This window comes from Mandrillus leucophaeus, unplaced genomic scaffold, assembly GCF_000951045.1.
Source record: "Mandrillus leucophaeus isolate KB7577 unplaced genomic scaffold, Mleu.le_1.0 Scaffold850, whole genome shotgun sequence".
Lineage (NCBI taxonomy): Eukaryota > Metazoa > Chordata > Mammalia > Primates > Cercopithecidae > Mandrillus > Mandrillus leucophaeus.
In genome coordinates, this window is record NW_012109253.1 from 212413 (window position 1) to 227872 (window position 15460).

Genomic DNA, 15460 nt, shown 5'->3' on the forward strand with positions numbered 1-15460 from the left:
TAAGACCCTTGGTAAAGCACAGTATTGGGGTGGGAGTTACCCGATTTTCCAGGTATTGTGTGTCTCAGTTCCCCTGGCTAGGAAAAGGGGTTCCCTTCCCCCTTGTGCTTCCCAGGTGAGGCGATGCCTCACCCTGCTTCAGCTCTCACTGGTCGCGCTGCAGCAGCTGACCAGCACCGATTGTCCAGCACTCCCTAGTGAGATGAACCCAGTACCTCAGTTGAAAATGCAGAAATCACCTGTCTTCTGAGTTGCTCGTGCTGGGAGCTGGAGACTGGAGCTGTTCCTATTCGGCTATCTTGCTCTGCCCCCAGATATATTTTAAAGCAAATTTTGAGCATATTTCACCTATTAAATAATTACATAAGTATATCTACAGCATATAGATATTTATTGTGTAATACTGTTATCATAACACAGGAAATTTGTAATGACTCTGCAAATAAAATAACCAGTTCATATTCAATATTTTGGAAGTACAAGGAAGACTCCTACTCCTAATATTTACAGGACCAGAGACCAAATGAGACTCACATACTATAATTAAATATTTATAATTTTACATTAAATATTTAACCATTAAACATCTAAATATTTTAAATCTAAAATCTAGCTAAATTATTAAATAAATTATGTTTAGTCTTCTAACTCAAAAAACCTACCTTTACATAATAACAAAACTTTAAAATACGTGTACAGCTATGGTTTTCATACAACTACAAAAATGTTGAAGATGACTATATTTAATTATTACGTCATGTGTTAATGTTCCCTAGTTCACTGGTAATGTTTTGATGTATACTCAAATACAGATAAATATAATTTATAAGTTACTACATATTATTACATAGTTTTTTAAAAATTTCACTTGAAGAGAAACACTGATTTTTATCATTATAATCATGGCATAACATAGTATTTGTTCTATTAATGGGAATGATTGAAATAATTAAAAACAATGTATTTTCATAAGTATAAAAAAAGATTATATTTTATTAAATGTTATCTGTCAAATTTTTAAATTAAAATTATTTTCATGTTTCCAGTTATTTTTATAAAACATTCTAAGTCAACTATCAAAATAATAAAAATATATGCTAAAATTAATGAATATTAAAATTCATCTTAACAGCTAATATTTATATTGAATTTTTGAAAATTTAATTAAATCCTTACTTTTCAATGAAACCACTACTCTCAATTCTTTCATTCAATGCTCATCTCATTGCCAATGTGAACAAAAAGGTATTACGCTTTACCTAAATTACCTCTATGTCTACATATATACAAGTTTCAAAGTAAATATGAGTGATTTCTTACTGTAAAAATTATTTAGCCATCACATGCAACTGTTGCAAATGTCACATTATTTTATTAAAACCTCCAGAACCAAGAGTTTGAACAGGAAAATAAACAAATTAAGGGACTGTCACTACTACTGAGAAATAATACTTCATTATACTGCAAAGCCTATGGCAGTCACAGTAACTGTAAGGAACTTCATTTGATGAATCAATTAATGTGTCTTTTTTCCCAATGAGAAAAGACATTTCTGCCTCTCTGCTATAAAGCAGTGTAAATTTCTCATGTTGATGAAGGCATAATCTTCAAACCTTCACCACATTTTGAAAATGACTCCTATGATTTCTACAACCTAAGTCTAAAGAGATATAGCTTCTCCTTGGGGCCCAAATGGAGTCAGCCACAATAATAGATGTTTAAGACTATAGGTCATGTTGTGCCATTGCTGAATGGCAGCTCTCAGATGTCCAAAGTATTCTTTTTTTGATCTTGTTTTTGTATATGTTTTCTATATTTGTGTATGTTTGTACTACACAGAAATATCTAACTTGCTGGCCCAAGGAAGGAGGCTCTACTGTCCAGGTGTAGAATTTAGGTGTCATAGCTTATTTTCAATGTCAAAGGAATATTTGTTGAAGAAGCCAATTCCAAAAACTTGGATGTCTCTCCATGTTGTTTCAAGTTTAACCTAATCAGGACTTCCATACATGATTTACTTTTGTTTGGCAATGATATACAGTATCTCTAACCCTGTCTGTGCTTAGCTAACCTACAAGTGTAAATCAGCTGTGCAGCAGAGTGTCCACTGGGTCCCATCCAACACTGGACAATCAAACTATAATGTACTCATGATATAAAAAAAAAAAGAAAGAAAGAAATCAGCTCATTGCTGTATCTATGCAATTTTATTTTTCATTATACCAAGACTACTCATCAATATAAAAACAATAAAAGGGATTCCAGAAATGGGAATTACCCTGAAGATTTTACAAGAAATTGGTTAAAAATAAAAATAAAATACAGCAAAGACACTCATTCTTTATTCCAAGAATGAAGAGATTCATATGTACCAAAGGAAAACAAATGTGTGTCAAATTGCTACTTAATCCTTGTCAAGGCAGAATTCAATCAGGGCAAGGTGCCTGATCAAATTGCCATGATGATCTATTGAACTTATGTCTATACATATGGCAATTCCCACAACAGAAATAAAAATAGGCTATCAATATATGTAAGAGTATATGAATGCTGAATGGGAAAAACAAGTTACAAAACTGTCTATTCTGTTTCAGTCTAGATTATAGAAATGTAACACAGAAAGTCTTATGTAGATAAAGACTGTTAAAAGGTTGTATATATTTTAATATACAAACATGCACAACTGTGCTTGAGTATGTTTGGCTAAGTATACTAGAAACCTTATATAAAAAATCTGGATTGTATTCAAGTAACAGTGAAAATAATTAAACAGATAACAGCACTGATTAAAAAGAAAATACCACAATAAGTAAATATATGAAGTTTGGAAATAGAAAGATTAGTAACATAATTACATTGTTCAATCTCTGAAAAAGTGTGGCCATGAATATGAAAGAACTCTTCATTTATAAAGTTAAAATAAGAGCAATAAATTAAATTACAAGTGTTCCCTAAGTAACAAAAATATTTCTTAGAAGTTAGAAAAGTAGGAAATAGAGTGAAAGGAAAAAGAAATCTTTTGTGGAATGAGTCAGTGACAATTAGGGCCCTATATACACCACCACCAGTTCAGAGCACCAAAATATTTCTGCCAAATGTTTCCAAATTTGAATTTCGAGAAACCAGAAGGGGAGCATGAGTCACTGTGATGCCCTGCTCCAGTATTCTTCATGTTTGAAGTACTATAAGACCCAGTTTGCTAAACTCAGTGAACAAAAAACATCTAGTTTCTTATAAGCATTTTCTAGTGAGAAGAGGGAGTTGTAATTGTTTGACTTCTATGTTATCAGTATCATTTGCACCTATGCGAGAGATCTCATCCATAATAGAGGCACTTCAAATTCATAATAATAATAATAAATGGAGTTTGTTTTCTAATTAAATGAGAATGTTACAAAAGACTGTCACTCCCACCTTAATGATAAAAGCAACAAAAATCCAGATAAGATGCAAAAAATATAGTTCTTAAAACTAACCAAGGCATTAAAGAAATAATGAGACCTAAACAAAGTGTTAATCAGGAAGTGTCAGGTCCTTCATAGAAGAGAAGGGACACAGGCCTGCTGAGGAAGAAATATGCCATTAGAGTGAGATGACGGAAGAAAAAATATGTTAGATATCAGACACAGATTTTATGAATTGTTAACAGCCATATGTAGCTTAGCATGGTAGACTTGAATTTAGAAGAAACCCACCCACAAACCAAATCTGCACCCATCTGTCAACTGTTGCTCATGAGTATTCACCGAATGTAGGGAGTAATACACCAAAACTAGGGAGGATATCAAAGAAAGAGAGCTAAGAGATAGACCCATTGAAATGTCCATGGCCTCTGTCAAGTGCAAATCTCCTTCAGAGGAGGTTGTGTTAGGCAGGTATATTAGTCCTTTTTCATGCTGCTGATAAAGACTGGGCAATTTACCAAAAAAAGAGATTTAACAGACTTACAGTTCCACATGGCTTGGGAGGCCTCACAATCATGGCAGAAGATATGGAGGAGCAAGTCACATCTTACATGGATGGTAGCAGGCAAAGAGAGGGCTTGTGCAGGAAAACTCCCATTTTTAAAACCATCAGATCTTGTGAGATTTATTCTCAATCATGAGAGCACCACAGGAAAGATCTGCCCCCAGGATACAGGCATCTCCCACCAGGTCCCCCCCATAACAGATGGGAATTATGGGACCTACAAGATGAGATTTAGGTGGGGACACAGAGCCAAACCATATTGTTCTGTCCCTGGCCTATCCCAAATCTCATGTCTTCTCATTTCAAAACCAATCATGCCTTCCCAACAGTCCCCCAAAGTCTCAACTCATTTCAGCATTAACTCAAAAGCCTACAGTCCAAAGTCTTGCATTTGGTAAAGATAGCCATTCCAAATGGGAGAAGTTGGGCAAAACGTAGGGGCTAGTCAAATCTTAAAGTCAAATCTTGACAGCCCCAGCAGGGCAGTCAAATCTTAAAGCTCCAGAATGATCTCCTTTGACTCCGTGTTTCACATCCAGGTCATGCTGATGCAAGAGGTGCATTTCCATGGCCTTGGGTAGCTCCACCCCTGTGGCTTTGCAGAGTATAGCCTCCCTCCTGGCTGCTTTCACAGGCTGGCATTGAATGTCTGTGGCTTTTCCAGGTGCATGGTGCAAGCTGTCAGTGGATTTACCATTCTCGGGTCTAGAGGATGGTGGCCTTCTTCTCACAGCTCCACTAGGCAGTGCCCCAGTAGGAACTCTGTGTGGGTGCTCCAACCCCACATTGCCCTTCCACACTGCCCTGGAAGAGTTTAACCATGAAGGCCCTGCCCCTGCAGCCAACTTTTGCCTGGGCATCCAGGCATTTCCATACATCTTCTGAAATCTAATCAGAAGTTCCCAAACCCCAATTCTTGACTTCTGCACACTCACAGACTCAACACCACTTGGGAGCTGCCAAGACTTGGGGCTTGCACCCTCTGAAGCTATGACCCAAGCTCTACATTGGCCCCTTTTGGCCATGGCTGGAGCAGCTGGGTCACAGGGCACCAAGTCTCTAGTCTGCATATAGCATGGGACCCTGGGCCCACCCCACGAAACCACTTTTTCCTCCTAGGTCTCCAGGCCTGTGGTGGGAGGGGCTGCGGTGAAGACCTCTGACATGCCCTGTAAACATTTTCCCCATTGTCTTGGAGATTAACATTTGGCTCCTCATTAGTTGTGCAAATTTCTGCAGCCGGCTTGAATTCTCCTCAGAAAATGAGATTTTCTTTTCTATCGCATTGTCAGGCTGCAAATTTTACAAACTTTTATGCTCTGCTTCCCTTTTAAAACTGAATGCCTTTAACAGCACCCAAGTCACCTCTTGAATGCCATGCTGCTTAGGAATTTTTTCCGCCAGATACCCTAAATCATTTCTCTTAAATTCAAATTTCCACAGATCTCTAGGGCAGGGGCAAAATGACACCAGTCTCTTTGCTAAAACTTAACAAGAGCTACCTTTGCTCCAGTTCCCAAAAAGTTCCTTCTTTCTATCTGAGATCACCTCAGCCTGAATTTCATTGTCTGTATCATTATCAGCATTTTGGTCAAAGTCATTCAACAAGTCTCTAGGGAGTTCCAATCTTTCCCACATTTTCCTGTCTCCTTCTGAGCCCTCCAAATTGTTTCAACCTCTGCCTGTTACCCAGTTCAAAAGTCACTTTCGCATTTTCAGGTATCTTTTCAGCAGTCCCACTCTAGTGGTACCAATTTGCTATATTAGTTCATTTTCATCCTGCTGATAAAGATACACCTGAGACTGGGCAATTTACAAAAATAGGAGGTTTAATGGACTTATAGGTCCACACAGCTGAGGAGGCCTCACAATCACAGCAGCAGACACATCTTACATGAAAGAGAGAGCTTGTGCAGGGAAACTCCCATTTTTAAAACCATCAGATCTCATGAGACTTATTCACTATCAAGAGAACACTACAGTAAAGACTCCCCCCATTACTCAACTATCTCCCACTGGGTCCGTCTCACAACATGTGGGAATTATGGCAACTACAAGATGAGGTTTTGGTGGGGACACAGAGCCAAACCATATCAGCAGGGAAGCAAATGCAGATAAATACATCATCTAAGGAAGGTTAGAGGGGTTGAAGAGATCACACACAGACACACACACACACACACACACACACACACACACCCCATTACAATTTGGCTCTCAATTACTAAAGACAGAAGGCTAATTAGGAAAGCTAAAGTTAAATCTCTTCATGGTGTTCTCTATCTTTATAGAGTATAGAGCCATAGCCCTACAAAGACTGGGAAACAGATGACAGGTCTGAAAGAGACCTTCTAAGGTGCAGAAAGCACTGGGCATGTCTAAAAGGCAAAACAATGCTTCAGGACCCAGAAAACTGACAAACAGGCTGTAAACTAGAGACATATCCCACAGTTGCAAAAGCTGGTGGTTCAGCTTTGAAGTATAGGCAGATCTCTTGAGTATTGGTAGTGCTCTGATCCTAAGTCCTTCAGAAGGAATAGTTCTGATTCAATTCTCCAAACATTTGAAGATAGCAGAAAACTAAAGTAAGCTAATGTTGAAATAAAGCACTAACCCAAATCAACTACAGTATATTGACCCAACTTTTGCTCTCATGGCCTGATTAAAACTGTACCTGCCACTACTTAGAAGCAAATATTACTTCCTTCAGTTTCTACTATCCTTTTTTTTACAAAACGTTTCACAAAAAAATGAAAGATTACAAGCAAGCAAAATGCAAAATATATGAACAATGAACAAGGGAGAAAATAGTCAATAGAAGCAAATCTAGAGATAGCACAAATGTTGGAATTATCAGAGAAGTTAAAATAACCACGATAAGAATGTTAAAGAATAAAGTAAAAATGGTGCATATGAAGTAGGAAGCTTGGAAATTTCAACAAACACATGATAACTGCATAAAGATCTAAATAGAAATGTTGCATATATGGGAGGCCGATGTGGGTAGATCACCTGAGGTCAGGAGTTACAGACCAGCCTTGGCAACATGGTAAAAATCCAAAATTAGCCAGGCATGGTGGCAGGTGCCTATAATCCCAGCTACTCAGGAGGCTGAGGCAGAAGAATCACCTGAACTCAGGAGATGGAGGTTGTGGTGAGCCGAGATTATGCCACTGCATTCCAGCCTCAGCAACAAGAGTGAAACTCCATCTCTGAAAAAAAAAAAAAAGAAAGAAAGAAAGAAAGAAATGTTGCATGTAAAATTTATTGATTGAAAATTATAAATTCGTTGAACGAACTTATAGCAGACTGGAAAAAGCAGAAGACAGTATCAGTGAATGTGAGGGCTGATCAATAAAATGAAAAGTATTCAAACAAAACAAAGAGGAAAAGAAACAAGTAATATTAGAAATTAAAAAGAAAAAAAAATCTGACCAGAGAAAGTAAATAGGTGTAATTATTTAAAAATTAGTGTGTGTATAGGTATAATATCTGTATAATAATTTCTGAATTTATTTAAAGCAATATAAAAATGAACTGTACAAAACAAAATATAAATAATGTTTTGTGGAGTTGTAAAATACTAGCAGAAAAAATAGAAAACAACAAGAGCACACAGAGCAGAATGAAGATAAAGGAAATTATATTGATGCAAGGTACATGAAGAAATATATTATTAATGTGTGCTACCTTAGTAATACCTAGTGTTATATCTAGAACCAGTATCTAAAATAATATGAAAAGTTATAGCTGACAATACATGCATGAGATAAAATGTAATCCTAAAAATGTATGCAATACACTCAAGATAATAAACAAGAAAAGAGGGAGAAAAATCAAGATGAGAAATGTAACATCAATAATTGCATTACATACAAACAAAATAAATACTTCCAATAAAGAATGTCAGGTTAGATTTCAAAAATCCAAGATGAAACTGTATTATGTTTATAGGAAATGAGTTGAAAACAGAGACATGAGTAAACTGAAAGAGAAAAGATGTGAAAAATACCATGATAACTCTAAGCATAAGAAAATTGAAGTAGCTATATTAATATAACTAGAGTTTGAGAAAAAGTGTCAAGACTTTTTTTATAATGGTAAATTTTATAATGGGAAAATCATCAATTTTAACATGAAATAACAAGGATAAATATATATGCAACTAATAACAAGCTTTGAAATATGTGAATCAAAAATTATTAGAACTAAAGACAAAAACACAAAAATGTGTGATCATCATTGGAGATTTTGAAGACGCCTTGTCAATAATTGATTTTTTAAATACAAAAGAATGAGTGAAGATATGTATGATTTGAACAACATTAATAACCAGCTAAATCTAACTGATATTTATAGAACATCACACCCAATCACTGTAAATTATGCATTCTTTTTAAGTGCATATGGGACATTCATCTAGATCAGCATTTTTCAAGTAGAGGCAATTTTGCCTCCCTGAAAACATTTGGTAACGTCTCAAGACATTTTTTGATTATCACAACTGTAGGGGAGAAACTGAGATCTAGTAGAGACTCTGCTAACCATCCTAAAATATACAGAATAACTCCCACAACAAAGTAATATCCAGTCAAATATGTTATGCGAAGTTTGAGAAACCATGACCTACATAGACCAAGTCTCAATAAATACCAAAGAATGTAAATCAGAGTATACACTCTAGACATAATAATATTAAAATTGAAGTAATGCTATGTAGAAAATCCTCAAGTTTTTAGAAACAAACCAAAATACTTCAAATAATCATGAGTCAAAGAAGAAATCAAAGGTAAATTTCAAAAAATATTTGAACTGAATGATAAGGAAAACAAAGTATAAAATATGTGGAATATAGATAAAGCAGTTATTACAGAGAAGCTTATAGCTTTAAATGAAGAAAGGCAAGTAAAATCAATGTTCCAATTTCTCCACTTAGGAAACCAGAAAAAGAGTAAACAAATGAAAACCAAAGTAAGTAAATGAACTAAAAATAATAAAAATAGGGGCAGAAATAGATACAATACAAAACAAAAATATTAGAGAAAAATGAACAAATAAGTTAGTTCTTAGGAAAATTTCATAAACATCAACAATGAAGAGAGGAAGCATTACTGTAGATTCTTATAGACAATAATAAAGATAATATGGGAGTATTATGAACTACTTCATGCCAATTAATGCCACAATTTAATAAATTTCCACTGTTTTCATCATGTCTACTTTCTTTTTCACCATATATTTGGTAATGACTCTTTGCGAAACATGCTAACACAATTCTGATTTAGGTATCATTTTCTGTTTATTTCTTCCTCATAACTCAGAAGATAAAAGGAGAAAATATAAGAAATTAACATTTAATAAGTCTCTGAACTTTCAGTGTATGTCTGTAAGAGTATCTACTGCATTTACCTTAACTCATAGAGATGCCTCCCTGTTTTTCTCATGAGCTGTTATTCTTGGAACTCTACATGCATGTGTGGAATAATTATTTTTGTAGAATTTTTTCTCTAATATCCATAATTAGAGTTCAATAATATTTGCCAAGTAATGTAGTTTTTGGTTGCATCCTCAATAACTCTATCTCTGGGGAAAAAAAAATATTTAAAAGGTGAAGTTAAACTTTGGTATATCACACCTGTTCTTTAAGGTTAATCTTTCAAACTTTTGAGACCTACTTCACACACACACAAAAAAGACAAAGGGATGCTAAAGGGCAATTATATTGTCCCTTAATATATATTGACTTAAAGAAAATATATTTTTTTCTCATGCATCCGTAAGTATAGGTAATCCAGTGCTAGCAGGACAACTCAATGATGTTAGGGCTTTTTCTTTCATTTTATTTTGCAACCTCTGTATTTTGGTCCTTGGGTGCGTTGTTAAAGATGGCTTCCCACCACATCCACACTCCAGCCTCAGGGAAAACGAAAAGAAAGTAAAGGGAAAGAGGTGGGTGGGATTTCTTTTTATTCTATCACTTCTGCCCACATCACATGTGAAGAACCTAGTAATGTTGTCATCCCTAGCTGCAAGAGAAGTTGCAAATGTGTCTAGCCAAAACTTGTTACTCTAGAAAGAGGTAATGGCATGGAGAGGGAAGGGCTGGAAGAGCTGCTGCTTGTATCACAGCAAATCTACAAAGCGAATTAGATTAGGGTTCTGTACAAAAATGGAGAATAAAGTGAATTCCCTGTAATGAATAGCAAAACGAGAAAGCTGAAATATTTTACTGAAAAGGAAAAGGCAAATTATAAGATACACATTTAAAATTTACATTTCATTGACTCTAGAAATCTATTAATTAGATGATGCACTATTACCTTATAGCCACTAAGAAAAAAAAATTTCCTAATTAAACTATGGCATATGCTTTCCTATTATTTAGAATTTTTATTTTATACTCATTGCAATAACTCTTCTAGATTATTTATGTATGCATTTTAGCACATATCACATTGCTCTCTTTCCTTTCTATGTATACAATAACTGTATTATTGTTGAATCATAATGTACCCTTCCTGATATTTTAAATGGCAATTAAACTCAATGTATGTAGTACTGGCAATGTGCATCATTCCATTGAATTGATGATATTACGAGCAGCTATGGTCAAGTTTTCACATGAGCAGTCAGTAACCCCAGACCATTACCACTGCTTGGCCAACAGTGATTATAAGATGCATTCCAAACTCAGAGATGTTCAAATGTTAAAAACAAAAAGCACATCGTCAAATGAATGAAATGGAAGAATTGTAATACACTATACGTACCCTCCCATCTTCTTTCTCCCCACCTCCATTCATTTTTGTTAGCTTGTTTCTTTCTGAGCAGCACAGAAAAGTGATCATGCCACCTTCCTTTAAAGAGTTGAAATTCACTTTTGCTTTGCAATGAATATCTACATAATTGTGAATTTATATATGCTGATCCTTGTTTCTATTTCTAGATGTCATCTATAAGCATACCAAGAAAGATGAATAATATAGTAACAAAATGGAAGGTAAATAATAATACCCATGACAGTACAAATATAATAATATGGTAATCAGCATTTGAGTATTAGAGGTGACAAGGAGAGATTACATAAGGCCACTAAATCCAGCAACTTACATCGTGAAAATGCAAGTAATGTTGTCCAACATTGACACATCAATGGAATAGAGGCTTAATACATTAAATGAATTTTAAATTTAATTAAGAGAACTAAAAGCAATAGCATGACTAGAAGAGATATGGGGACAGGGAAGAGGGGGAAGAAAAAATGTAGAAAAGATTATATTTTTAAATATTCTTTTTCATCCTTTTTTAAGACTGATTATTTTTAAGAATCACTTATTGTTTGCTCATTTTATATGCATTTTTTTATTTCTTTAGAAATTCCACAGATGCTTAACTTGCACACTTTTCCAGATAATTCCAATAACTAAAGTCCTTGGTGATATCTCTCCATTACTCTCTGTGGTTGCCTGTTTCCTTTGTTGTTATTGTTTTTATTTTATTTATGTGCTCAAATATTTTATCTAATTTTTTCAGAGGAAGAGTCTAAAAGCCCAAATTGGGTATACTTTTCAGGGGCATTACTGACCTTGAACCTCTCTAACCCTACATAAGAAACTCTTCTTAGCTGCTTCTTACATTGCAGTAAACCCCAGGCTTGGACTCTTGTTCCCAGGAATTAGCTGTCATTTATCCTAGGGTAAACTTTCTGCCTACAGGCTTTAGTTTATTTTATCCCTAGAATTGCGTCTTATTTTCCATGACTCCAGTGATTCTAATAAACTAAAAAGTATACTTTAGCTTAAATTTTGTTGTATTATAGTAGGAGCATCCTTTATAGTGTTCAGTCCGTTGTCCTGGTGGAGGTAGAAGAATATGCAACACTATAATAATGTATTAGTGGTCTATTGCTGTCCAACAACTTATTCCAAACCTCAATGACTTAAAACAACAAACATTTATTAGCTCATAGTTTCTATGGGGGTCAAGCATCCTGGAATGTCTTAGCTGGGTTCCTCTGGCCCAGAGTCTCTCATAAGACTTCAGTCAAGGTGTTGGCTGGAAATTGGATCATTTCATGTCTGGATTTAGGGATGGTACACTTCCAAGCTCACTCACTCATTGAAGTCTTTTTTTAAACTATTCACCAGAGTCATAAATTCCCTGTCACATGGACTTCACAAAATGTACTAGCTTCCCTGAGAACAAAACAGCAATAGAGCAAGAGAGGATGAGATGAAAGCCACAATCTTTTGTAACTTGATCTCAGAAGTGACACCCCATTACTTTTACCATAGTTTATTCATTAGGAGAGAGTCTGCAAATCAATCCTACCCTCAAGGGAAACAGCTTACAGAAGGGCTACAAGGCAGGTATTATTGGGGACCATCTTATAAGCTGTCTACCACAAGGGCGAAAACAAATAATTTTTAAGGGAATAAGTTTAGTATTTAAACAAATCACTTTCCACTATTATAGATATACTTTCTTTGAGTCTTTATTATTATTTTACTCAATTAAGCATATTTAGGAAGTATTTCTACATTATACTTTTTACCTTAACATCTAAATAAATAAATATATACTCTCACTGGCTTTGTTCATACGTTTATCTTCTAACATAGCCACTGCAGTTTTCTCAGAACTGGTCTTCAGTGAATCTCATCTATCTAGTTTATCTTGTATACATTTTACATTATCTTTCCTTCATAAACAATGTGTTGATTGTACAATTCCCCGGCCATAAAGCTTTCTTTGGCTCCTTATTTCTAACTTCTCCTTTATTTCCCCAAGCCATTCCACTTGACCAACCTAGCGGGTATGTGTTTCCCTAGAGAGTAATTTCTGCTTAAACAAGTCTGATTCTTGTTACTTTTTGGCCTTTACTCTGATTATTTTCATGCTTCTTTGGCTTTCCCTATGTCTAACTTCCTAAAAAATACTTTCATATTCCCTCAGAGTCTAGTTCCAGGATCATGTCTTCTTCCTAGGCCTACTTCCTAGCTAATAGGGTAATGTTTTATTACCTGTAATTTTCATTCGACAGTTAATCACACACTATTTTGTGACAGCTCTTATATGAATGTAGCCTTCAACTCTCACTAATATTTGATATAAATGTAATGTTTCTTCAGTTACATTATTAGTACCTCAAAAGCAGAAAATGGTTTTCCAGAATATTCAATCGCTCACCATGCACCTAGCATATAGATGCCACTCAGAAAACTATCTGAAAGATTGACTTCCAGAGAACTAAAATCAGAAGTTTTACCTTTAAATCCACACCTACAACCTTCTGAGGTCTAACTTAATCTATCAATGAATCTTTTCATATATTCCAAGGAAATAAAACTTTTTAGTAAGTAATCAAATATTAGCAAAATTTATATCAAAACTAAAACACCAATGAAAATCTTCAATGAATAAATATTAATGATAACTATTGGGCAAAATATTTGAGTAGATATTTCTCAAAAGAAAACACAAATGGCAAACAGGCATATGAAAAGATGCTCACCGTCACTGATCATCGGAGAAATGCAAATCAAAACTACAATCATCTCATCCAAGTTAAAACGGCTTATATCCAAAAGACAAGCAATAACACAGGCGAGGATGTGGAGAAAAGGGAACCCTCGTACACTGTTGGTGGGAATGTAAATTGGTACATCCAATATGGAAAACAGTTTCAAGGGTGCTCAAAAAATTAAAATTTGAGCTATCATGTGATCCAGCAATCTCACTGCTATATATACACACAAGAGAAAGAAAATCAGTATATCAAAAAGATACCTGCACTCCCGTATTTGTTGCAGCACTATTCTCAGTAGTGAAGATTTGGAAGCAAGCTAAACGTCCATCAACAGATGAATGAACAAAGAAAATGTGGTACATATACACAACAAAGTACTATTCAGCCATAAAAAGAATGAGATCCTGTCATTTGCAGCAACATGGATGGAACTGGAGATCATTATATTAAGTGAAATAAGCCAGGCACAGAAAGACAAATATCACATGTTCTCACTTATTTGTGAGATCTAGACATCAAAACAACTGAACTCTTGGAGACAGAGAGTAGAAGGATCGTTATCCACATAGGAAGGCTGGGAGGGATAGTGAAGTGGTTGGGGAGAGCTGGGGATGGTTAACAGGTACAAAATAATTAGTTACAAAGAATGAATAAAACCTAGTGTTTGATAGCACAACAGGGTGACTATAGTCAGTACTAATTTAATTGTACATTTTAAAATGGCTTAAAAAATATAATTGGATTGTGTGTAACGCAGAGGATAAATACTTGTGGGGATGGCTACCCCATTTTCCATGGACAGATTATTATGTATCGCATGTCTGAATCAAAATGTCTCATGTACCTCATAAATATACACACCTATTATGTACCAATGGAAATTAAAAATTTTTTAAAATGATAACTGTGTTGCAAAGTTGACATGGAATTAGAAAGAAGCTTTATGAAAATCAAATTTAATGACCAATCTTTGTGATCTTAGTTTTCGTAGCTGTGAATGTCTAATTATCTAAGCGCAGACATTCCTAAAGATATGAGGGAACAAATGAGATGGCTACTCATAAAGGATGAGGAATATAAGTAGGAAAATAACCATAAAGTATACTAAATATTTAAGAATCTTAAAAATGGAAACTATAATTCAATCCTGTTTTCACTCATGAAGCAAAGTTCAGGGGAAAAGGTTGGCAGTCAAGTTCTCTTTGCTGCACAGGAAGCCAGGGTTACAGGCAGTGGATGGTTGCATGTTACCTTGTTGGAGGATAACACAGTAAAAGGCAATAGAAAAGAAAATAATAGGCTAGCCATACTTCAACTTTAAAGATTCCTTTTGAAGAGATCTTCATGGGAAATCCAGAAACCTTTCAATCTTATTTTGTTACAAATTATGCTTGAACAAGTCACAGCAGGACACCCAGGATCTCAAGTACTTTAAGAAAACAGAGGAACATCACAATGAGGAAAACTGAAGATTTCTCTTTTCAAACACAATCTAGTTTCGAAACAACGCTAAATCTTACTAGGTTACAATGTGTTAGGTGAGGTGTCCAAGGGCAGAGAATGACTCAGTGGCAAAGCTAAGAATAAAACATGGGCTTTACACCCTAGAAAACTTTTATTTAGAATAAAAACTTCAAACCTATGTGTAACTGGAAATGTTCTTATGAATTTCCAAGTATTTCACTGAAAATTTCCCTTCTCTTCTTTTCTCTCCTCTCTTCCTCTCTTTTCAAATTTAAAATAAGCATTTGCAAAAACGGTATGCTGAGTAAAATGCCATTAACCCCACGATATACTTAAATAAAGAGAGCTGAAAGAAGAAGAAGAAATAACAATAGGAAAGAAGAATTAAATGAAATTAACATTTGTATTTTACGCTACAGGAAGGGATTTATCTTAGAGGACCTTGTAATGTAGTACAAAGTGTAGAATTTCTAAGATTAGAAAATATGAGTTCAAATC